We start from the raw sequence: 26,300 nt of genomic DNA on the forward strand, positions 1-26,300 counted from the left end.
GTGGGCCAGGAATAATTTCCAGAGTTCTGCTTCCAGCTCCCTGATACTGCTCCACCTGGGTGAGCCATCTGAGCTCGGCACAGTGACCCTGCCATCTGTCGCCCCCCTCTGGGTAGCAGCCGGCCTTTCGCATAAGTTTTTTTGCTGGAGGAGATCTGCTGGCAGCTCTGGGGACCTTCTGAACCTACCTGAGGAGGCTTTGTGGACACTGTTGGGGAACATGTTTTTAGAGCATGATGAAAGGAAAAGGAAATTAAAAAAAACTCCTTTCTGATTTCCCTTTCTACTACTCATTCTCTTCTCAAAGGAAACAAGAGGAGTTAGAGTCACAATGGCATTAAAACACAGTGCTATAGTTTAAAGGATCCACCTCTCTCCGTCTCCTAATGGCACATGTAAGTCAGGATCAAAGCAGACTCAGTTTGAGAAATGAATACATAACCATGTAATTGTCTATAAAGAAGACCACAGTCTCTGATACTGCTTAATGCCAAGCTCAATGTATAGCATGCATTTATGCATCCAACTTCACACATGTGCACACCAGTGTTTCATGTGTACATACAGATGTGCTTCTGTGTGTGTGGTGTGCCTATACATCTGCAGTCCGTTCTTTGTGGCTGTTTGTGTGAATGTGCACACACATGTACATCTGTGTGTGCGTGTGCGCATACATATGAATATGGATGGCCAGATGTTCCAAGTGCATTTGAATGTGAGGGTTTTTTTTATTGTTTAATAGTCATGAACAACTTGTTATCCACGACCCACAATGTTTCCTGACCACTGATCATATGAGAAGTACAAGAATTCTGTTGCCTTTAAATGAGATGTATATCCCACATCTGATTTTCCTCTAGAGCTCTGTTTAACTCGAGAGTTAAAACTTGTGCCTGTCATTCATTCATAGTTCCAAATTACCTTTCCGGCTGATGTCCTTCGCTCCCACCCCATGCTCCGAAGAACAGGGATTATTCACTCTCCTTGCGCCTGCCATGCTTCTCTGGGTTTCCTTATTTTCTACTCTTTTACCTAGAATACTTTTAATATGACTGGAGCGTTAGTGGCCTTAACAAATGCATTTCAAAATGCCAGCAGGATAAAAGTTTCTGTTTTCTTTATAGGTAGAAAATCGTTTAGGTATCCTGGTCGGCAGGAAGAAAGGGAAGTTTGGGAGGCCCTTCCTGCATCTTTATGCGGAGACCCCTCCCAGCCCCCCCATTGTTTCCATTCCATCCACTGTGGAAACCAGCCAGACAACAGAGGGGCTAGAAAATATTGTGTCTTGTAAGTTAACAAGTGAGGTAGCTCGGTGGGTAAAAATGCTTACTGCCAAACCTGGAAACTAGAGTTCAGTCCTTGGAACCCAACTGATGGAAGCTGTTGTCTGGTTTCCACGTATGTGTTGTGATGTAAGCATGTGTGTGTGTGTGTGTGTGTGTGTGTGTGTGGCATGCACTAGAGCACACACACACACACACACACACACACACACACACACACACACTGCTCCTTTGTTGGCTACCATAGTTTCTTTAATGAAAGAAAGGATAATGGGTTAAGAAAGTCAGACTGGTCCAACCTGGAACCAAAGGCACAAAGTGCCCACTGATTATTCTCTTCCACCACAAGCTCAGAGTGGGTCCATTGCACTTCTTTCTGCCAAGTACCAAGAGTCTGGCACATGGAAGAGTGTATGCATCGTCTCTATTTGTTGAACAAACAAACAGATGAATTAATAAGCCATCCAAACTCGTTGGTAGAGGAAGTGGTCACTTGTCTCTAGATAGGATAAAACTTGTCTTTCTTTTCCTGTCTCATTAAGTGACTTGAAATTGTCCCTTTGTCCCATGCTGGACAGACAGAGGGATCTCTTTGCTTCATTAGTTTATGATGCTGACGTGTGTGCGTTGGGAAGTTCTGAAACTTCTCTGACCATTCCACTTCTCTTTGTCTTCTAGGGACCTGGGGACAGTTTCCCTCTCCCTCCCCCTCTGCTTCATGACTCACGCAATCTGCATTTATTCGTCATCCTCAAGGAATCTAGCAGTCACTTAGGATTGTGGGGATGGCAGCCGTTCATGAAACACCCCGGAGAATGACAGGTTTATTAAACTAATGCCTCAACTGTACTTTCAGAGTGATATGGCCTGAGAGAGCGCTTTCCTGGTAGCCCCCACAGGGAGCAGCTTCTAGCTTCCAGAGTGGTTTTTGCATGCCCATGATCTCACTTGGCCTTCTTACTAATCTATTGGATGATGGAACTTACTTAGGAATTTATCAGCTCGTCTAGGGTCAGAAAAATCATGGACACCGTCTTGCAGTCAGCCGCGCTGAGTTAGCCCATTGTATTTGTCTTTACTGTAAACTGTGATTATGATCCTGCCCCGAGCTAAGTGACCATTCCTCCAGCACCCGTTTCCTGCATGGGACGAAACTCGTGGCACAGTAGTTCAGTGACTGCAAGGCTTCATCCAGTGGCTCACATCTTTATTAAACATTTGTGAAGCACATTTCATACTCTAGGCACCGCTCTTCAGCGGCAGGGCACAAGCCTAAGCAGGACAGCCATGATCCTTGTCCCCTTTGGGCTCACCGTCCCACGGAAGGGAGGAGGCGGGGTTCGGAAAACGAAAATCCAGATTCTGCATTTATGAGGTAGGACAGCAGCAGTCATTTCACTTACACCTATTGCAAAGGAAGTCTCCAACAAGGACTTCGTGACGATGGACAAGACCTAGAAACTGTATTACTGTCATTTCAGCTCTTTTTTTAAAAAAAGATTTATTTGTCTATTATATATATATTGTTCTATCTGCATGTATCCCAGCAGGCCAAGAGAGGGCGCCAGATCTCATTACAGATGGTTGTGAGCCACCATGTGGGTGCTGGGAATTGAACTCGGGACCTCTGGAAGAACAGCCAGTGTTCTTAACCTCTGAGTCATCTCTCCATCCCTCATTTCAAGTCTTAAGTAGTTTGTTTCAAAGTTTTTGAACATTAGGAATGATGATGATGATGATGGTGGTGATATGGTTGTGGTGGTGGAGGTGGTGTGCATGTGTGTGTGTGTGTGTGTGTGTGTGTGTGTGTGTGTGTTTATCCTACAAAGCCAATGTATTTTGAAAAGCACACACCACTCAGATTCAGATTGATGGTCCTGTTCATACAAGAAGTTAGCCAGCCATTCTGCGATCATAATAATAACATAATAAAAATAACATATATTTATATAGCTTATACAGTTAATGCATGCCTGTTCTATCAAAACACTTCAAGGATACTAACTTAGTTGATACTCTCAGGAATCCTGTGTGATAACTGCTGTCGTTGTGGGCTCTTCCCTGAAAGAATTCAAAGCCCTTTGGCACTGGGTATATTCTTACCCTGTGTTATCCGAGAGGCGACTCAAGTAGACCCGAGATATTGGGAAGCTCCATGACAGGGTGTTATATAAAGTATTCCTCAGCATTTTTTCATCTGTAGAGTGAAGGAAATTGGGGTTTCTTCATTATAGGGTTTTAAATAGTACATGAGATCACGCATCATGCACAGCATAGCACACATCATGGAATAAAGCTTGAGTGACACATGATAGGATATGTAAAGGCATAATCCACACGGTTGCTGTAGGCACTCAGTAAACAGTTATTGTGAGTGTCCTGATCCTGATTATTAATAGGTTGGGACAAAGTAACAGGTAATGAGTTAATCAAGCAAAATAAAGAGAGACAACAAGAGGGTTCTGAAAGAAAGAAGCACATTGTTGAAGGCATGATGGACAGTAAAGGAAAGCATGATGACATTGACTTCGTGTTGTATGATTTTATGTTGATTTAGGGTCTCTGTTAGACCAGACTGAACTAGACCTCACAGTGAAAAGCAGGGTATAGCTAGTATAGATCCTCCTGCCTCAGCCCTCGTCTCAGTGCTGGATTATGGAAATAAGTGACCGCATCTAGTACATTACTGCATTTAGGTATCTTGGATACACATTGTGACAACCTGTAGTTTATCATTTCTTTTCTTGAGCAACTTAATGCTATTATATCAGCTACGGGGTGGTGTGATGCCTGATGGAAAATCCAGGGCAAGTCTCCATTTAGAATTTCCAGAGAGCAGATATAAGTTTAGTTTACCCTTTGAGGGTGATATGGCCATAATATTTAACAAGCATTGTAGTTAATGCAGCATCTGCACAAGCATGGTCTTGTTGGCATGTCTTCCGCACTCACAAAAGCAGTTATCAATTGCAGTAACAATATTGTCAGCAACTAGTGGGGCTGGATACAGGAACCTAGGCACAACGGAATTCTCATATATACTGGGTGGTCTCACGGGAGCATGATGAGAGATGAAACTCTTAACTCTGTGGTTGGGACCTTGTTAGACTTATTGACAAACAACCCCAAATTTCTCGTTTAAATTGGCAAGTTGGCCACCTGTGTTTATTTCTACTTTCTGTATGAACTTCAGTAAATGGCAGGATGGATGACAATGCAGAACACAAGAGACTGTGAGAGGAGCCAGCAGAAGGTAAGGCATGTCCAGAAAGAATCGCGAAGAAGCCAAGTCAATGGCAAGAGGCTAGACCAGACTGAGTTGAAAAGGTGGACAATTAATTTTTTTTGTAGAAGAGGTATAGAAGAAGCCAACAAGGGGCAGACAATGTGTAAGTCACTTTATGTCTTTCTTGGAGTCAGGCATGGAAGGTCGTCTACATTTTTGAAGGTAAGACTAGAGACATGATGAGTTCAGTGCTGGCTTGCCTACAGCTTTAAATCAAATGATAACATTCTTTCTATTTCCTCCTTCATCCAAGCTTAAGACTAGAGATTTAGTTTCTGGGAATGATGCCCCAGAGGATGTAGAATCTGTGCCATTAGGCAGAGTAGAGGGAGGGTAGGTGTCACATAAACACAGGGGATTAAGTGAGGGCTTCAGGCTGCAAAAGAAACTTCCGACCCCTTTCTCCAAATTCACCTCCCACAGTACAAGCAGCAGCTCTTTTTCAGACAAGAGAACAAGGAGTTTTTCTCCAAGCAAAGGAGCCACTCAAGAGAAAACATGACAGGGAAGAATCCTAAGAAGATGCTGGAGAGAAATACACAAATGAGTAGATCATATGGTTACAAAGTGAGACATGAGGAGGTGTAGAAATGACTTCCGTCTTTTAGTCATCAACCCACAAGATCCATGACAATGAGATGACACCTTCCAAATCCCAGGGATTAAGGACTCTCACTCTAGAAAGTCATCCTCCACCAAAGCTGTCAATCCTCCACCGTGAGAAAGCCCAGCCAAGGGAAGTGTTGAACTAAGAACCTAGTTCTTGGCATTGCTCTTTGGAAGCACTTCAGAAAGACAAAGGAAGCAAAGGAAGTCATGTAGCCAGTACTGCAGATGTCCCCAAGGATTTTAAGCTGCATCAAGCTGGAGATGGTTCAAGGTCAACCAGCCAGCAGGGCAGGTAAAGCATTGCAAGGAAGCCATTTTGTAGCCATCATGGCCGAAGAGCAAATGGGATTCACATTGGAAAGAGAAGGGTCTCCCACAGAGGCCGTGACTAGGACAAGCTGAGCTAGGGGTTAATCTGTCATTTCTTGAATGTAAAAAAGCATTATGTTCACGGTCAGTGGCTCTTTTCCTAGGCGTGATTTGCTTTGTTGTTGCCGGGAACATGTGGAGTGCTGACCTGAAGATTTACAGAAGGTTCACTTTCTTTCTCAACTTGAATGAGTTAAGAGGGGCCCTAGTGATTTCATTTCACAGACAGTTTGTTGAGGACCCAGAGTTAGAACTTTGCTTTTGGACATGGATGATTTAATTTCCTAGTGTAGACATAAACCTGAATGAAACCCAGGACTGTACGTAACTCAGACTTTACATAATGGAATATTCAAGAAAACAGCTGACTCACAGACTAATTTATTTTTTATTCACAACTTTGGGGTAGCTGTGGGATTGACTCAGAATCTGACCCTACACACGCCATCACACATCTCAACTGTAACTTCTAACCAGCAGCTCTAGAACTTCCCATAAATCCAATTTAAATTTCTTCCCAAAGCCTAGGAGCCTTCTTTGGTCTTCAAAACTTCTTGTGTTGAAGGTTAACCATGTTGTCTTGGCTAACTTTCCCAGATAGGCTTTTGGTAATAGAGCAAAGCCTGAAAGCTGACTCAAGGGGGAAGGGGGGAGTCTGGCTTCTGCTTTTTGTTTCCTTTGGGATTCCTTAGCTCTTTATGAATCTTTGTGATATGGCCTCTTAGCCAGATGACAAGAAATAATATCCCTTAGAAGACAAGGACAACAGTGGCTATTCTGAAGAAGCCACAACTTCTTTGAATGAAGACAAAGTGCACAAATCTGAACATCCATGTACTACAAGTCCTGCCTTGACAGGTGGGGACATTTTCCCTTGAAGGGCGGCAGGGGCACTCTAGTTTTCATGCGTTTAAATAGTTCGCATCTAAGGGATGGGCTCTGCCAGTCTGCAAAGCTACTGAGAGCCATTGTCTTATTTTCTGCAGCCGGAAACAACGAACGGAAGCTCTTTCCATCCAGGAAATATGCTGATTGAAATATCATCTCTGGGAAGTCTGTTCTAAAGACACTAATTGATACTGTTTGAAGAAGTGTAAGTGTCTGTCATGAAAACCATTTTAACAGCGGGCTTGTTTTCTTCTTTAGTTTGTTTAACTTGGCAGAGGGTTCCATCCCCCCCCCTTAGAAAGCCTCCTATTTTGATTTATGAATGTTTTCAAATTTTTAAGATTCTCCAAGCCGTTGTTTCACCTGTAAGTAGAGAGATAGCTTGTTTGGCTAACTGCCTTGTGTGACTCGGTGCCAGGCAATGAATAATGCCATGTTCAATACTCTAAATTTGTGTTCCAAATTCTGAATTTCCAATGAGCTGCATGGAACACTACTGATAAGTGGCTGATTTTCCCTGCAAGGATTGTCTTATTTTAAACTTCAAATTTAGTTGCCTTACTGTATGCAAGGTAATTTTGACTGGATTTTAGAGTGAGGCTAAAGACTATTCATACTTTTCTAAAGCTAGGAGATGGAAGGAATGAGCTAACGAAGGAGGTCATCTTATCTTGGAGGACTTAAATCTTCACAGCAGCTCCCAGAGCCTCTTTCTTTCCAAAAGGTGCTAGCCAAAACTTTAATAGAAGCTTCGAGTACACTGTATTACTGCAGTCACTTGTGTTCATCTCAAAGAATTTCTGTGTGTTGAAAAATAAGAACATGCTAGAGAACACATAAGTTGAGCTGATGTTATAATGAAGAACAGGGAGACCAGATGTCCCTTCTGCATTAAATAAAGCTGAACTGAAATTGCTAACTTTCCATTGAACTTAGAAGTTCTATCCTTTCTTTGAATTCCTTCCAACCTCAGCCCATGCTCTGAGTTCCAGAGTAGTACCAAGAAGCTCCTCAGAGAACTCTTCTAGAATAATGGGAAGGGAGGCAGGGCATTAGTTACGTCTCAGATGATGTCTGAAAGTATCCCGCCTCCTTTGTCAACCTAAGCAACACGAATTTTTCCTCTTATTTTTTGTTGCAGCCAGTGGAACACCTGACTGAACCCGAGCTTGCACAGACCAGTCAGCTCATTTCTAGAGAGTAGGTGTCTTGGACACATGGTTAGAAAATTCTCACTGGCCTTGGTTGACCAGATCACTCCCTACTCTCGATGGTCTCTACAGAATTGTAAAGAAAACTTTAAAAGTCAACAACTGAGTCTTTGATTATTGTTTTAAATAATTAGGTGTTTATTGTTTAAAATCCATTCAGTGCTGTTAGGCACTAGCTTCACACACAACATGGCTTGACTTAAAGGTATACACGATAGATTTTTTTAATGGCTTTAGTCACCATTGTCTTGTGACAAAGATTATGCTAAAGATTTGATATTTTTGATAGAATATTATAATAGGACAGGCAAGATTCTTTTCTTGTCTGTGTCTCAATATTGTGGGACATCTGTACATCATCAGAGGGTTAGAATGAAACTTATGATAGCTTGTAACAGCTCCTAGACTGGGAGGAAAAAAAAATAACACCTGTCAGACAGTCTGCCAGTCAAAGTTCTGCTGCCTGGTTAGATGAGAGAAGCCCATTACTGCTGTTGGACCTACTGAGCAAAGAGATCGATTCACAAAGTTTTTCTTGCAAGCTAATTGACTGGATGTACTTAATATTGCCCCCTCTGGTAAGGGCAGAGAGAACATACAACGAGAAATAAATGGGAGCAAAGACCACATCACATTTTGTGCTGACCCAGAAAATGGAGGACACGTAGGAGGCAGATGGACACAATACACAAAGCCAGCCATGAGCTTAAGGAGTAAGGGCCAGAATGGTCCAGTTTCCCTTTGCCCTAATTTTGAGGAACAGTTTTTTTTTAAACACAGGCTAATGAAATAAAAGGATAAGCCAGTAATTTTGGAAAGAGTGCTAGCATCTTTGTTCATATTTATCTAAGGAACACACCTGTCAAGGGAATTACGGTTTCCTAAGGAGATGTTAGGAGTACCTTGAATGGGGACGGTCGATGTTTCCTTAGCTGGGGCAGTACGACAAGGCTCAGTGGCATGAATTGTCTCAGATGGAGAATGAGTGTGAGCTTTTGAATCAGCAGCTAGGGTGGGTGTCTATTAGGGTACAGCAGGAGTGAATGGTGGTGGCCGAGACCAGCAGCCTTGGCAAGTGCTAGGTTGTTTACCGTGGGCCAGGACACCCAGGAATTGTAGCAGACATGGGTACAAAGGTCCACTTCCCACACAGATGTCTGGCGGATGTTTCACCGTGCAAACTAGAGGGGCAAGAGGTGCGTCAAGAATTCAGAAAGTCCTGTCAGCCTACAGGTTGGAGGCTTATGGAAAGAATCAGTTTAATTCAAAGCCGTTGAAAAAATGGGACTGTGAAAGCCCTCACTGTTGCAGTCCTAATTTAGCTATGCATTTTTAGGAGATACCCACGGCGCACTCAGTCTAGGACACGGCTTATGACAAGAACTCATTCATACCTTCAAAATTGGACTGTCAAGAGGCCATGTCCGATATTCAGTATAGGGAGGCATAAACAAACCAGGGTGAACCATGGGACTTAGCTTGCCTCAGGGGAGCTTACCAGGTCAGGTGCAGGAGGAAGGCAGTGTCAGGGGCAAAGCTGTCCTAAGGGTCTGAGGTCAGAGCTGAGGTGCTTCAGGGAGGCGGAGCCAGAGACCAAAGGCACTGCAGAAACCTGGTTCAAATCCCCATTGAGAATTTTCCTTCTGGAGTATTGGCTGCACACACACACACACACACACACACACACACACACACACACAGAGGGCAAGAAGGGGGGCGTACAGACAGACACACAAACCTTTTTTTTTTTTTTTTGGTCTTAGCCAGTTAGAATTGTAAGAGACCAAAAGATTCTTTACCAAAATGGTTAGAAAAAAAGCATGAAGAGAATGGGCAGAAGTGTATAATTTTAAGGATGGAAAATTACAAAACCAAACCAAAAGAGAGCTAAGCAGTCCCATAATCTAAGTAATACCAGAAAGGAAGCTGCCCACAGGAGTGAGTCCAAGGGCCTTGTGTATTGTCAGCTGGCAATTAATCGGGGTATAGTTGAAGGGTTAAATTACCTCATAGTGTAAATTGTATGACACAATGCAAAGGCACTTCAAGGAAACCCTCTGTGTTTAAACCAGAAACATCACGGTAGAACATCCCTGTGAATATTCTATTCTATTTTAGAACAAAAATTTAAAATGTTGAGTCTTATGGAAACAGCTAAGAATCAGAAATCTTTATTTTGTTGACTACTTTAGTGTGTGTGTGTGTGTGTGTGTGTGTGTGTGTGTGTGTGTGTGTATGTTATGGTGCTGCGTTCTCCCTCCCTCCCTCCCTCCCTCTCTCTCTCTCTCTCTCTTTCTCTCTCTCTCAGTGTCTTAATTCATCAATCAACAAGAGAACCGTACATACAGAATACATCCTCCATCATTTGTTGGCTTCTTTTTCTTTTCTTTTCGTTTCTTGAGATAGGGTCTCTGGTTGCCCTGGTTGGCCTTAAGGATTGTAGAATTTTCCTGTGGCTTAACTGGCAAGCTCCATTCTTCTGTCAGTGCCACACTATAAAACAAAGGTATGGGGGGCGGGGGTGATAAAAGCAAGGTCACCTTGTCCTTGTCTTGCCCCTGAGGAAGAGAGACGCAGCTGTGCAGTACACAAGACAGTGTGCACCACACCAAATGGAACCCTCAACCCGAGAAAAGCCTTTCTTTCTAGAACAAGAAGCAGCATGTGTGGGGACAGTTCAATGGAAAATATACACCTGCCGTCTGCCACCATCTTAGCTGGGTGACAGTATGGAGTTTCTGCTGTATGCTCAGACAAAAAATAGTGAAAGGGAGCCAGTTTCCCACGCAGGACAGTCTGTCTTATTCCTGATTTGACAGAGAGAATGGGCTGCCATACGTTTTTCTGTCCATGGAAATATTCTTAAAAGTAATAGAGGAATCCTGGAGTAGAGAAGATTAACAAGATGATAAAAATGAGCCAAGAGGCTACAAAATACAAGTCTCCAGGAATAGTAACTTTTATTCTAAGAGGTTCGAGAAATACTGTGCTTGAACCCAGGAGAATAATGGAAAGACATGGAAAAAGTGGTAGAAGATGTTTTAAGTTTCTAACAGGTAGGAAACTAGATTCTATATCTTAAAAGAGAAATATTTGCATGGAGAACGCTTGATCCAAAGCCTTGGGAAATAGCAGATTGGTTATCCAATGTCCGGTTTGTGAGCGTTTAGGGGTAAAATGGATGATGACTTAGAAATCCTACCATAACATCTCCAGATTGTCCTTAGTGCGGTTATCTTCCAATATTTTTATTAAGTCACAAGAAATGATGAAGGAAGCTCTTTTTAGACAGGGCCTACTTTGTAAAATGTTGAGGTTGTAAGTCACTAGCTGTTAGGTACCATTGTCTCAAGGAGAGGTAAGGACATGCAGTGAGATTTGACATCTCACTGCAGTTGGTTCCGGGATCTCCTTGACTGAGGGGGTGTGTAAATACCCAGGATCCTAGAGGGAGTTCCAGGTCATGATTCTAAGGAATATATTCCATGGGAAGGAAGGTAGAAGGAAATGGATAGGCAGAGAAAAATGCAATGAAATTTTTCCAGCACCTAAGGAGCTGTGATAGCCTACAGGAATAAAGACAGAATACAGAATATAGGAATAAAGACAGAAGTAAGACAGAAGAAAGAAGCAGGTGTAGGGGATGAGATGTAGCTCAGTTGGTAGAGAGTTTGTCTAGGATGCATGGAGCCCGAGTTTGACCGCCAGCACCTCTTGAAAGCGGGGGTCCTGGTGGTACATGCCTGTCATCCCAGCAACCAGAAGGAGTCAGAAGTTAGATCCTCCTTATTGGCATAGCAAATTTGAAGCCGGTCTGGACTATCTGAGATTCTGCTTCCATAAAAGGCCTTAGTGATGGGCCAATGATACAGCACAGTTCTGTTGTGCTTTGGCCAGAGCCTGGGTTTACACTTTCCAGTGAGGACCAGCAGCATTCCCAATCAGTTAGACTCCAGCTGGAAGTGTCGTCGTTGTCTTTGCTGCGTGTCCTTGGTGGGGCTGTATGTCGGACCCGCTTACCTTCCACTGACGAGTGTGGGCAAGTGGCCCACACTGCTGATGGACCCCATCATGAACTTTCAGTGTCAGCAGAGTAGGATGCAAGAATGGGTGAGACCATCGTAAGGGCAACTTCACTTCGTTTCTGGGCTGGACGAGAGGGCCGTCACAGACCTGACTCTTCTGAACATGGTTCCGCTGCCTTGATTATTCAGCCCTTCTAAGGAAGTGACCCTCTGCCAGAAGAAGACATTTAGCCACGATTTGGTTTTTAAACATGTGAGGAATGAAAACAGATTTCGAGATCCTTTTTGGAAAAAAAAAAAACAGACCTCTTGTGTGAGCGCTCTGGGACCCCACCTTGGGGATGCCATTCTCACTAAATCATCCGGACACGCTTGTGCGCCATCATTGATGGCACTGTGCTATCTGAGTGCTTGGTTTCTACACAGCACTCTCGGCTTCTTGTGAATTAGATCAGATCCCAGGGGTCTTTTATGATAAAAATTATTTGCGCTCCAAATTCGTCGCAAATCGCTTTTCTCAAGTTGGAAAGGAAGGTCGGGAGAAACTGGTAATCACTGACCATGTTCACAGTTTGGTGCAGGCTGGTGGAGGGTTGGAGATGCGTCCAGATAGTGTCTCAGCCAAGGATGCCTTTAACATCGTAAGGGACGAAGGCCTCGAACATTCCTTCCTCTGCCTCCCCGCACCCCCCGGGTGCTGCACTGCAATACCTGGCCTACTCTGGCTGCTTTTTAACAGTGTAAAGAAGTCATCGGCTTTTGCTAAAAAAGCCGTAACACTCGAGCAAGACTACTTGTAGTAACCTGAATTCTATCTTGTGATGAATCTTTGTAGTCCTGACACCACACAATTGGACTGTAGTATTTGAGTTTGCCATAAAAATCGCGTCCATTGACATACATTCTAATGTATACCACGTTCCAATATGTTCCCTTCAGTGCTTCTTTCTTGTAAAAGACACATGAAAAGAAATGACAAATGGTCAAAACACGTAATGTAACTGAAGATACTGCCTGCCATATTTCCAACAAAAACATTTTGAGTAAAGGGTGTGTTTCCAGAGCAGATGCTAGCTATGATGTGATGATCCCTGAGTATATGTAAGGATTTATATCAGATCTGGCCTCTGCATTGATGGAGAAACAAGCAGACTATTATTATATATCAACAGTCATTATGAAGAACAGCCATGCCCAATGCCATGTGTGCCTTGACGTGGGGCTCTTCTCAGCCTAGGAGGAAGTTTCTGGAATTGGAAGGATTCTGTAGATGAAGAAGTAGTCCTACAGACTAGGGACAGCACAGGGAATCAGGTGTGTAGATGCCATTACCCTGTCTTTTGCTCTTGTATATCGTTTGGGATCTGGGAAGGCTGCATTTTTTTTTTACACTGTGAAATTCATGTGATACAGAAAGAATCTCTTTTGTCAGTTTTCTGAAACGTAGAATAATTTATCCCCCCCCTCTAGAAACATTCTCTTCTGAGCTTGAATTTAAATCTTTCCCTAATTGATCTGTTTTGTAAATTTTGGTTACTATAACAATACATTGAATTCACTTCAAAAGCTATTAGCAACAGATCGTCTCCTCTGTCTTCTTGGATGGGGATGTCATAATATGTAAAATGTCAGAAATAACCAGGAAAATTACAAAGACAGGGAAAAATGGTATAGGGGTTTGGCAAGACATGATACATTCCAGAATTTAATCAAAACTGGTGAACAGATGAGACCTATTAATTTATTTCTCATGAAAAACTGGAAGAGTACGCTTAAGGATGATAAACCTTTATTTGATCATGACCTAATTTTATTCAAAATTTCAAATCAATATTTATTGAGCTTCCAGTATGAGTCAAGAGCTATCCTAAGCACTAGAAATAAAAAGATGAATTAGGCAAAGTGTCTGCCTAGTAAAGTTGCTTGAAGCCTAAATTTTCATAGGCTCAGTGGGGGACAGCAAAAGTCAGAAAAATGTGATGATGCTGGTGGTAGGGAGCTTCCCTGTCCCTTTATTTAGAATACCACGAAAAAGGCAAGACCACGCACAAGCAAGACCCTCTTCAGTGTACCTCCTAATTCCTTGAAAACACTACACTGGAGGTATGTAAACCCTCCAGTTCCCAAATAACTACTCTGAGGCTTCTATTAATTGTAAATGCTTGGCCAATAGCTCAGATTTACTACCAGTTAGCTCTTACATTTAAATTAGCTCATCTCTGTTAATCAATGTATTGCCACGTGGCTCATGTCTTACCTATCCTCCTGGCGTCTCTCCTGCTTCTCTTCTTATTACCCTCTTTAGTTGGTTTTTCCACTTAACCTTATCCTGCCTGGCTGTTGGTCAGTCAGCTTTCTTTATGAAACCAATCAGAGCACAATTTACACAGTGCACATATCCCACAGGAGAGGTAAGCATAGCACTCGAACCTGACAGTAACAATGCCATTACTATCAGCATGAAGTGCTAGGTCCCATAGATCACTGAAAAGAGGATGTCAATAAATTGCCAGACCACACTTATGTGCCTCGGGTAAGGCATAGCTTGACTCTGAGTGTTGGGTGTGTCCATGTAGATTCCAGCACTGGCATCAGAGTAAGGTTGGACAAACCCGTTCTCTTTTGAGTCTGAGTTTTCTCACCTTCAAAAGAGGCCAGCCACAGTTCCTTTTTATAAAGATTAAGTGGACTGTGTTTGTAAAGGCCTTCATCGAGTCCAGCACATAGCATGTGGGTTTGCACGTGCTCATATGTGTGCACACACTAAATGAAAGAAGCACTGAACACAGAAGGCAATGACAACCCCTTTGAAGGATTAAGTCAGAGCAAGAATCCAGACTTCAGTTAGTTGGAATTTATCATTTTGAGTAAGAATATGCATTTATTGCAACCTTTCGATCTTCAGCATTTTGGGCTTCTGAGAACTTACTCATAAACCATGACATAAATAAAAAATTAATACCACAAGACAGAAAGATCAATTAGAAGCATTAACAATTCAGCAATTACAAAAATGGATCTTGGACAGCGCAGAGATGACAGAGAAGAATGGTTGGCAAGGCCAATCTGTCGTCCTTACATTAGGAAGGCAAGATGTGCAGGGATGACGGAGACGGTATTTTGTTGAGGTGGAAAGAACAGAAAGCAGACTCTGTTGCCGACTTCCGGTCTTTACTAGCGGAACTCGAATGCGTAAAGTTTGACTCTGCCGACTTCCTGTCTTTGCTTTTGCCTTCTGCCCCAATTCACTAGTTGTGATTTTGGTGAGTATTCACACCTCTGTTCCAATGGAAAATCGCCGGAGCCTTCCAAATGACAGAATACAGACACATGAAAGGGTGTGCCTGTAGCAGTAATGGTGCACATTGATCTCAACTTCATTGGAGGCATCATTGTGTTTCTGAGCACAAGGACAAGCAATACTTTAAATCTTCCCCATGCAATAATAAAAGGCTGTAGTGCTTTAGGAAATTGGAATCTTGGAGTCACAGGATGGGTCAAGAGAACAGTTCCTCTTCTGAGGAGCCTGGGCAGGAAGAAAAAATACCAGCATTGTGCAGGAGGTCTAATGAGATGCCTCCACCAGGGAATCCCTGCTGAACTCTTAGGCTACCGGCTGAATGCTGCCGGAAACCTTGCAGGTGTAGGTGACTGTATAGCAGTGAATTGGCAAATTGGGGAGAAGCCTGAATAGTCTTGAATCTAAGGCTGGAATAAGGATATTTTATCAAGTCTCCTAAAGTCATTTGGATTTTTCTCAGAGATGAGATCGTCATAAAACACCTGTGGTCCCCCCGCTTTGAAAATGTCTCATATAACACCCATAAGGCCATTGAATTCTTATCTGTTTATAAGCAGAGGAATGTGTGATGTGTGTGTATATGTGCATGCTTGCCAGTGTAGAAGTTGAATTGTTTTAGCTTATTTTAGGCCTTTGCAGAATGATTTAAAAATGATTAAACACAGCAGACATGAATTTGTGGGCTTGCATTCCCCAAAGGACTAGGTTTTCTTTTCTTCCTTTTTTTTCCCCCAGAATAAAAAAGCTGTATATAATAAAAAAAAATTTACCAGTGGGCTGCCCTCCCCCAACTTTGATATTGTTTTTTTTTCTTTTTTGTTTGTGTATTCTGAGGTTGAGGGTTATCTGTGACTCAATGGCAAGCTCCAGTTCAATCAATTTAGAAAGAACTTTTAGGGCTGAGTTATTTTTAAATGCCTGAAAATGAGGGAGCCGTAAATGGAAATCTAATCACAGCTTAACCTGTAGTCATGCAAACAGTCAACTATGAAATCAAATGAGTTTCCAACCCTCTTAACCCATTAATGCTTGCTCACCGGCTAGGTTGCTCAGACACCATCTTCCAGAGGACAGGAAAAGGGAAAAAGCTCCTGTCTGGATGGGGGTGGGAAGGGGGTGGGGCTGCGGAGGCTAAGGAGGAAACCTCAGGGATGTGAGGATTTCCTCCCAGGCACAGTGTGAGCCTGCGCGTGCGCATATCTCCCCTCTCTGCACATTGCTTATGGTTTTCGGCAGCGAAATATAAATATATCCCTAGTAAATATAAAGCAAAAGACTCTTGTTCCAGTTAAAATACAATGGATTTTGAATACTTTGGCGTCTCGGCTTCAGCGTCTGACTTCGTGTTGACACACACAGCCTTGGTATTTCCTTGGAGTGTTGCTTCTACTTGAAAAATACGTGTAACCTTCCCTGGCTCTCTTCTCAACATGCCCCTCCCTTCCGGTTCGACAGACTTCTGTACAGTCCCCACTGACTTCCTCATTCGTCTTGCCGTTTGAGTATGCTCCTTTTGTCTGTTTTATGTCAGGGTTCCTCTTCCCATTCCTTGCTCTGACCTCACCTTGATTCTGTTCCCCAGGGCTAAACTCACGACCAGAAAGTTGGGCGGAAAAATACTTGTCTAAATGTGCAAAGGCTCACATTAGGAAATGTATTTGTGGGAGAAATGAAGGATCTGTCTGTCTGTCTGTCTGTCTCTCTCTTACACGCACACATAGATATACACCACATACTGATACATGTTGCTTTTCTTACTTCCAAATTTGTCCTTAGGTCCCTTCAGAGAAGCCAGGCATTCCCTTGCTGTTGGCAATAAACCAACTACTTCAAGAGTTACCATTAAATTAACATGCCCTACCTTGGTAAGCCACGACAGCTCCATTTATGCCTCCTGGACTATCACCTCGGATGTACGTCACCATGGAAAAGTATGTAGATAAGGAAAGCCTACTTTGGAGTTCCGTGAGAGCCGTGTTTGACTCTTGCATCTCTCAGTAGAACGAGGCAAGTATGTCAAACACTGCTTTGGTGCCAAGCAGTAATCACTCCCAAAGTGGCTTCACACACACACACACACACACACACACACACACACACACAGAGTGGGGAAGGCGGGAGGAAATGCCTTTATCCCTTTTCTTCTGTTGTGTTTGGAACCTTGTGGACTGCAGGTGCCCTGAAAAAGACAAACGGGCAGTAGAGTCCTCACACAGAACTCACACTCTGTGTCCGTGCTCAGAGCCGGAAGTAGTCTACACTCATCGGCACCCCTGTCTTTAAGATACACCACAGCATGCAGGAAAGGTTAGAATTGATGTTTAAAAGATGAAAATTAAATGGGACAAACAAGACCCCACTCTCTCTTCATAGCTGTCATTGCTCTGTATTACATCAGACACGATTTCCTGATAAACTCACCCATCGTGAGTGCTATGGAACATCCACACCGATGCATGAACCTTGGATTAGGGTGAGGTTTATCAGCTCTGACTCTCATGGATCTCACTTTAGAAGTTGATATTAAGATACGACTGAGGTCTTATTTGACTTTACCTTCCAGATATGTTATCTCAGATTCTTTAATAATAGTAACAACAACGAAATGGCAACTGTCTCTGTCCCAGACTGCATTCTGAAGGAACAGAAAATCCTTTCTAAATATTGTGATCATGATACAAACTATTTTGTTCCATTTTTAATATTTGTGATAGCAACACATTGTTTTGCCATTAATATCAAGTAGAGGACATTTGGCTGAGAATGAAGAAAAGATTTATTAAATTTAGTTTCAGTTCTCCTCCTGAACCTGAAATACATATATGAATATGAAAAAGACTAATGTCTCCATGTTAGAGAAAATGATTTTCAAGGTGCCAAATAGAAAAGCATAATTGAAATTGACCCATTAAATGATTACATTATTTGTGTACCAAAATCTAATATATTTCATAAAACTATAGAGCTATTTCAGTAACTACCTGCCAAACTGTATATATTGTTCCTAATTAACTTTTTCAAACGTACTTATAGAAGTGTGAGGTTGTAGAATTATCCAAGAAGTACGTGTCCTTATTTCAGAGACCTGTTCCAGAGAAATGTGACAAGGAATTGCACTTCTAATTTCATGACTAGTCCATGACTAGCAAAAGCTAACATAAGCAAAGAAAGAAAACTCATTTAGGGAAGGTTCCAAGTTAACTTTCTGAGGTATGCTTGGGAACACACCTATTTCTTGGTTATATTCTCCTGGTAAGTGAGCAACACAGACACATTTAAACCTACTCTAACATCTCTGCCAAGGTATGGGAAAGCAGGGAAAACAGCAGGGACATGGCTTCTTTTTTTTTTCAAATATGCAATTTCTTCCCATTGTTGGTAACTACTCCATACAATAGCCCTCATCATTCCTAGTTCACTGGACAGACTGCTTGATTGCGCTACAAAATATTTAATTTTATGGTTCTTTTTAATCCCCCTATACTGGTAGATTACGAATTTCAGAAGGGCAGGAATAATGTCCTGGTCATCTTTAAAGTGAAACAATACAAGAAAAATGTGTTGTTTAGCAAACGACTTGGAGGTCCTTCCTTCATTTGACTGTATTTACCCTTAAAAACAAACTATCAAATCATTCTGAGATATTTATTTTATAGTTGCTAAATAAAATTGCATATGAACTACATGCGATGTTTTGTGATAACAAAAATTGTATGTATAATATACACGATGGAACAGTGGAATCAAGAAATTAATATAGGCACCACTTCACATTATCTTATTTTTGTGAATGCTCTGAAGATCCATTTGCAGAGTAATTTCCAAGTGTTCATTATTCTTAACTATACTCACGTTGTTGTACAGTAGATCTCTCGCTTATTATTTCTTTCTAACCAAACATTAAAAACAAACTTTTTAAGGTAAAAACTCTGTTTGAGAATCTTATACATTCTTATGATGTGTCTTGATCAAATCCACTCCCATCTTGTTGTCTCCGGTTTTATCTCCTCTGATTTTCCCTCCCCACTCCATGTGTTCTGTCTTCTTTAAGACAACCGAGTGCTGCGTATACACGCAAGGGTGTACTATCATCAGCTGAAGCACGGGCAGCCTCTCCGTGGGCTTGTCTTTGAAGAAAACTGACTCTGCCTCCCCCAGTAGCCATCAACCATCAATAGCTCTTCTGCCAAGGATGGGACTTGAGTCCCTCTCCATCCCTGCTGGACCTTGGGCTAGCAGTCACAGATACTGTGAGTTTGTGCAACAGGCACGTTATGCCTGACGAGTACTGCAGACATGCACTGCCTCTGGTCTAGCTCTTGCCGTATTTCTAATTCCCTCTTCTGTAATGACACCCGAGCCTTGAGGGGAAGGGCACAGGCATTAACATCTGGAATTGCCTGGACCACAGCCTCTTATTCTGTGTGTGTTTGGCTAGTTGTAGAATCCTGTATTAGTCACCATCTGCTGCAAAGCCGAGAGATACACTGATCTACGAGTATGAAGAAAAGAACTTAGGGACAATTCAATGTTATGTCAATTTAGCAGACTATTAGGTTCCCCTCTTGGGCCTGTGACCTATCCAGCAGATGAGTTAGGGCTCAGTTAACAGTACAAAACATCAGTTTCCTCTTGTAGAACAGGCTTTAAAGCCAATAAAATTGGTTGGTTATTCCTGTAACCTTCATGCCATGGTTGCATCCGAGAGTATATCTTGCCAGGACAGGTTTTATTGTAGTTCTCAGAGCTCACAGCTGGCTAAGTTTACTATTGATTCGAGAGCATGAACTTTCCAGCGCTGTGATGGCTCACTTCCGGGTTGGCACTGGCTTCGTTTCTTCATGTCTTGTGACTCAAGTATATTGCGTCTTCACTAATAAAGTTTTACTTTTATAGTTCTGGAGGGTAACCAAAAACAGAGCATTAGCAACAACCAGTGACATTGGTGGGGAGATCAATGGGCAACATCTCAAAAGAGGTAAACACATAGCTAACACTGGGATTTTTATTTGCTAGACTGGTGTTTAGTAGATGAATGTACCTTCATCAGAGAGTAATTCCACTTAATACCCTTGTGTGTGTGTGTGTGTGTGTGTGTGTGTGTGTGTGTATACATATATATACATATATATATATATATCAGGAAGCTTCTACAGTAGCAACTTTCCATATGTTTTGTTTTGGTTTTTTTTTTTTTTTTTTGAAGACAGGGTTTCTCTGTATTGCTTTGGAGGCTGTCCTGGAACTTGCTCTTGTAGACCAGGCTGGTCTCGAACTCACAGAGATCTGCCTGCCTCTGACTGCTGCGTGCTGGGATTAAAGGCATGTGCCACCAACGCCCGGTTCCATGTGGTCTTTTAAAGGTCTCTACAGTTAGTTCTCCATCCTCACATTTCCATCTTCCACACCACTTAACGCTTCCTGTTCTATTATTTCCCCTTTCCTCCTCCATACCACCTTTATTCCCTCCTCCAGATCCCCTCTCTAATCTCTTATGGGATCCTCCACTTATATAGACACTCTGATTTGACAGCACACCCAAATATCCCAAGCTAGTGTGGAACCTTTCTTTATTTCTGGGTCTGGTTGACCTCCCTTAGAATGGTTGTTTCCCGTTCCATCCATTTGCCTGTGAATTTGAGTGTTCTTTTTGGATCTTTTTACTGAAATCTGCTCCCCTCTGTGTGTAATGATTTTTCTTGATTGCCAGTATTCACAGGATGTGGACCCGCTCAGGCAAGGGTTGGGAAGATGACATAATGGGTAAAGTCCTTGGCTCACAAGCATTGGACCTGAGTTTGAAGTCCATTATTTTCATAAAAGTAGAACATGACAGGGAAGGTCTGTAACACCAGTAGACACCTACAACCCTGGGGTAGGAGTAGTTGGATCAGGCTGGCTTCAGTGGCTCCGTGGCCAGTCAGTCCAGCTGGAAGCAGAGCCATGATGCAATGAGCTCTTGTCTTAGAAAAGGTCTTAGGTGACAGAAGACACCAGCATAAAAGTCTGGCTTTTGTACACACACACACACACACGCACACACACACACACACACACACACCCCACACTCAAAAGAAGCAAGCTGGGCAGGTGAGTTGTTGGGATAGTCTGTGGGGCCTTTCAGATATAATTAACTAAAGGAGGAAGGCATGCCTACCAACAGGCTTGCCCTGTTGAAAGAGCTCAAGGTAAGACCAGTGGCAGGGGCCTGTTCCACTTCTTCTGAGTGAGGGATTGCGCCCATCGCCCCTGCTGCCATGACTCAAGCTTCTTCAGTCTCCAATACATGTATCCCTACTGCTGACACTCCAGGGAGCTTCAGGCTTTCTTCTCCAGATCAGACATTGTTTGTAATCTAACAAACAAAGCTTGCCTGAGGGTCAGAACTCAGAGCTAAGCCACTAGCTAACAACACACCTAGTTGAAAGCTAGGCCACTCTTTAGCCATAGAGGACAGGCAGTGGTGGCCACTCTTTTAATCCCAGCACTCAGGAGACAGAGGCAGAGGGATCTTTGTGAGTTCAAGGCCACCAAGGGATACATTAGAGTAAATCAGTCTAAAAGAGAAACAGAGCTCACGCCTTTGATCCCAGCAACAGGGAGGTGGAGACAGGAGACATATGGCCGGACAAAGAGAGGAATATGAGACAGGAGGAGACATTGCAGTCTCAGTGAGTCTGAGGTTCCGTGATCATTGTCCCATGGGTCTGAGAATTGGTAGAGGTGAGAAGTCTCTAGTGCCTGACTGCTTTGCTTTTCTGATCTTCAGGTTTAACACCAACATCTGTCTCTGGGTTTTTATTATTTGTGCTACACACACTGACTTCGGAATCCAGACTGAGCAGCTCCTGGGTTCCAGCCTCTCCAATATGCAGACACCCATTGCTGAAGCGTCAACCCCTGCTACATAAGAAAGTGCTTTACGATGCTGATTACGTTTTTATTTATTGTATGTGTGTGAGGAGAGAGGTTTGCAAATGCCAGAATTTTAAGATGCACATGCGGAGGAGGTCAGAGGATAACTCACAGGACTTGGTTTGTCCGTCGTGTTTGTCCAGGGACTGAACTCAGATCGTCAGGCTTGGCAGCAAGTGATTTTTTTCTGCTGAGCCATCTCATCAGTCATACAAATCCCATGTATCTGTCTACTCATTCCAGTCTGTGTCTCCAGAGAACCTTATTTAATACCCCCCTTTGCCTCTCCCACAGCTCCAAGTAACCTATGCACTCTCTGTTTCTAAGCCTTGGACATTTTTAAAACTATAAATCTATTTATTTTACATCCTGGCCACAACCTCTCCCCCCATCCTCCCCTTCCAGTCCCTCTCCCCCATTTCCCATTCCTACTCCCCTGCCCCCTCCTCTTCCATCTCCATTCAGGAAGGGGCATGCTTCCCATGAGTATCAATAAAGCAAGGCATATGAAGTTGTGGTAAGACTAAGCATCTCCCCATGCATTAAGACTGGGCAAGCATACCCAGTATGAGGCATGGGGTCCCAAAAGCCAGTAAAAGAGTCAGAGACAGCCCCTGTTCCCACTGTTAAGGGTCCCAGAAGAGGACCAAACCACACAAGTGTAACATATGCAGAGTACCTAATCCGTCTTATACAGGCTCCCTGTTGCCTGTTCAGTCTCTGCAAGCCTCTATGAGCCCAGGTTAGTCGACTATGTGAAGCTTCCTATCGGTCCCCAATCACCCTCTGCTTCCTACACTCCTTTCTCGTCCTGCTCCGAAGGATTCCTGAACTCCACCTAATCTGACTTGGACTTTAAAAATTCCACATATAAGTGAGAATAGAAACTATCATTGTCAAAAACTCTAAGATATTGTAGGGTTTTTTTTCATAGTTGACCATATGGAATTGGGTTTTTGTTTGTTCGCTTTCATATTACAAAGGAAACAAATATTAGGAACTATTCTCTAGGGAAAAGTATGTTCTTCATAAAGGCAGATGACACTGGTTAATTTCATCTGCGAACTGTTGCTGAAGATAAGACATACAGAAAGTGTTGTTTTATACACATGCAGAGAAAAATTAGACAGAGCTGCCAAGGAGCTGAGGAGGGTTGGTCAGTAGGCTATTCCTCAACCGTGTGCTTCCTTCTGGGTGCTACAGATGCTATTTGTTTACCCTGAGCCAACTTTCTTGAGCCTAATTATACAATTTCTGATATTCAATGGGATAAGACCAAGAATGGCGATAGAAAGCTACATGGGTAAGGATCTCGGAGGAGGAGGAGGAGGAGGAGGAGGAGGAGGAGGAGGAAGGTGGGAAGGAAGAGGAAGAAGAGGAGGAGGAGGATTAGAGGGAGAAAGAAGAGAAGTAGTACATTGATAAATTTATTACACACACACACACACAGAGAGAGAGAGAGAGAGAGAGAGAGAGAGAGAGAGAGAGAGAGAGAGAGAGAGAGAGAGAGAGAGAGAGAGAGAGAGAGAGAATATGCAGGTCTAACTATCCCTGGACATTTCAGTGTTGTCATCACATTCAGTCACGTACCATTTAGATGCACAAAGGCAAATGATAAATAACTGTCATGAAACAAATGATAGTAAATCACCAGAATCAGCCACTGGAAACTGGTGACCCGTTTTCAAGCTCCCATTCTGTTTTGAACTCCACCACTCACAGGAGCCTCGTGAGGAAGGTACTAAGCTTCTCCCCCAGCGTACAGAGAAGAAACTGCATATAGATGCCGCGATTGAAAAGCGCCTGCAGGGGACTAGACTGCCGAACCGGCTGCCGGTCACTCACACCCTAAGGAGGTTTTCACAGCAGCACCCCTGTCTCTTATCCACAGCTGAGACCAGCTTCCAAAGGGAAAGACGAATTTCCGAGCTGACAGTGGGGATGCTCTTCATCCCACCTGGCCCCACTTAATGCCCCAGACTCCACGCGTCCATCCTTTTATCAAGCGAGTCTGCTGTGCCGAATGTGGCAGACTGCCAAATGGTTGCACAGTTCTGCCCTCTTCTGTAAACCATGCCCTCCTCAATGCAGTTTTGTTCCCTTGGCTCAAATCTGAACCGCGCTGGTGGCTTTGGGCAGTAGAATGATGGAGGGACCCCAGTGTGCCATTATTGAATGGAGGTCTCAGTGCTTCTGCTGGTACTCTCGGAGCCTAGCTCAGCGCCCCAGAAAGAAATAAAGAGGCTTTGAGTAAACCTTTTAGATGATCAAAGTCCTGGGAGCCAGTAACTTTCACTGCTCTCACCAGCATCTTGGCAACACGAAAAATGTCATCATTGTGACTGTCCATCTCCAGCTAGTCTCTGTCAGCTGTCTGAGGACTCAAGTGTGATCAGCTAACCAAAGTGCAGGCCAGCAGAGCCATTAGAAAAGTCATGAGCAGTAGCAAGGACTTAATTTTTCAAACCAGTCGTCGTATTAGATGTAAGTGCATGAATAGAAAGTAGACATAGTTACGTACAAGATCAACCCCATCACTGTCTTTAGAACATCCTTAACTCCTGCAGTTGAGTATGAGGAGCTTCCAACAAACTGATCACCCTGTAATTTGTCCGGCACCTACCTTGGTCCTGTGTTCATCTGGGCTTCCAAAGGTGCTTAAGGTGCCTTTCTTTGTAAACATTGTAGCAGAGCAGTTGCCACAGACCTAGAAACTGAATTTGACATTTTCCACAGCAGGACTAGAATCTGTCCTGGTCATTGGAGCCACTGAGTCGCAAACTGGAGCCAAGGCAATCTCGATGTCCCATCTGCCCTCTCGAATTTCAGTGCATCTCTCTCTCGATGAATTCTCCGCTGTGAAACTTTCCCATATAACCCAAGCGTTTGACCTAGGCAAGACACTGATTTGCTGACTGCTTTTGTCCTCATTCTGTAAAGACACCGTGACAAGGGAAGTCACCCTCTAGAGAGGCTCTTACTCACAACACTGAGGTCCCCTGCCTATACGGCTCAACAGGTCCACTCGTGGTCTCATCCTAGGCTTTTCAGGAAGTATTTTATTAGCTTTAGGAAAGATTTCAAGGTAGTGAACAAGTCTTTTGGGAACGATGAGAGAGTTCTGACCCACCAGGGTTTCCAGTAGCCTACTTCATAATTTTTCTATAGCTCTGTGAAAATTCTGGCTTATTTTTAACTATGTCTATAAAACAGTGTTTTGTGTGTGCCTTCTCTAGCACGTGTACTTTGAAAACAGATGCATTAGTTTGGGAAAGGGCCCTGGACAAATCTAAGTGGTCTAGTCTGAGTAGAACTCATCAGAAGTATCTGTTTCTTTCTTCATGGAGAGACCAAGTCACACTAGATGACTACAAATGTCTTTTAGCACTCTTGAGTTTAAGCTATATTGGATAATAGAGAATGCTGATAGCTTCTTGAGTAGCAAATTGTCATGAAAGTGTACTGAAAAGTTTGGGTACACCTATTGGCACAATTTTGACCACCCTCAAACCTTCACTGGCTTCCATAGTTTTACACTATAGACACTGTTATCCCACAGTGCTCACCTTTATAGAGAATTCAGATCCATTAAATAACAAGGGTAAATTGGATAAAATTATAGTTATTCAGGAGGAAACTCGACTCAGTATATCATATATCCTATCCCTTAACAGACATTTAATGTGTGTCGTAAGGTTATGTGATGACAAAGCAGAATAAGTCATAGAATCTGAAATTTAAATACATCAAGATAAGAATCTAGTGGTATCCATTTTAGGATATGGGCTGTAACTGGTGATGGACCAGTGATGTTGCCAGATTCTTCAATTTTTTTCATTCCTCACATTCATCCCCATGGAAGAGATGGCTTTCTGTTCCATCTGGAGGGTATAGACTAACGTCCAAAATCTTCTCTTCTCTTGGACAGTGCTTGAGCAGGCTCTGCCAATGTTTGTCACTACGAATCTTCTTTTGTATGCTTTCCTTGTAGACTGACTCTCTATTAGCTGATATTTTCTTTCTCAGATATGTTTGTTTATTCAACTATGGCAGTCCAGCCTTGTTGACTTGGGGAGTCATATTTTCTCTGCTGGGTGAATTTGTAGGTCTCTTCTTTGCTTTATTGAAGTCCTATGTCACTTGATTTCTCAGTGGGGGGATCTTATTTCCTTTGCTGAATACCTGGGAAGTGAAAACCTCCCAGAATTCTCAAGCAGTAATAAGAAATATAATGATACTTTCATTTTTATACTTGGTTTGACTTGTACACACAGTTGCATGAAGAAATTTGGGCATATTTCAACGTTTTCTTGTTTGTTTCATAAAGTGTTGTGGGATTTTATTAGAATAACATTCTTGGAAGTTCTTTTTTCTTAGTTATGACACCAACTTTTAAAATTGATAATCGTATTT

General features: G+C 42.9%; 2 long non-coding RNA genes across 2 annotated transcripts in view; one reads left to right on the forward strand and one right to left on the reverse strand.

Annotated features, from left to right (window-relative positions):
• LOC110341355 overlaps window positions 1–26,300 on the forward strand; it is a 120,122-nt gene that overhangs the window by 57,467 nt on the left and 36,355 nt on the right. The gene's annotated exons all lie outside the window — the stretch shown is intronic.
• LOC121133646 lies at window positions 14,520–16,128 on the reverse strand. The gene is made up of 2 exons (XR_005870573.1): window positions 16,010–16,128; window positions 14,520–15,197 (listed from the first exon to the last, which is right to left on the reverse strand). It is a non-coding gene; the product is annotated as an uncharacterized LOC121133646 (long non-coding RNA).

The sequence above is a fragment of the Mesocricetus auratus genome, unplaced genomic scaffold (assembly GCF_017639785.1).
Source record: "Mesocricetus auratus isolate SY011 unplaced genomic scaffold, BCM_Maur_2.0 Super-Scaffold_100023, whole genome shotgun sequence".
Classification (NCBI taxonomy): domain Eukaryota; kingdom Metazoa; phylum Chordata; class Mammalia; order Rodentia; family Cricetidae; genus Mesocricetus; species Mesocricetus auratus.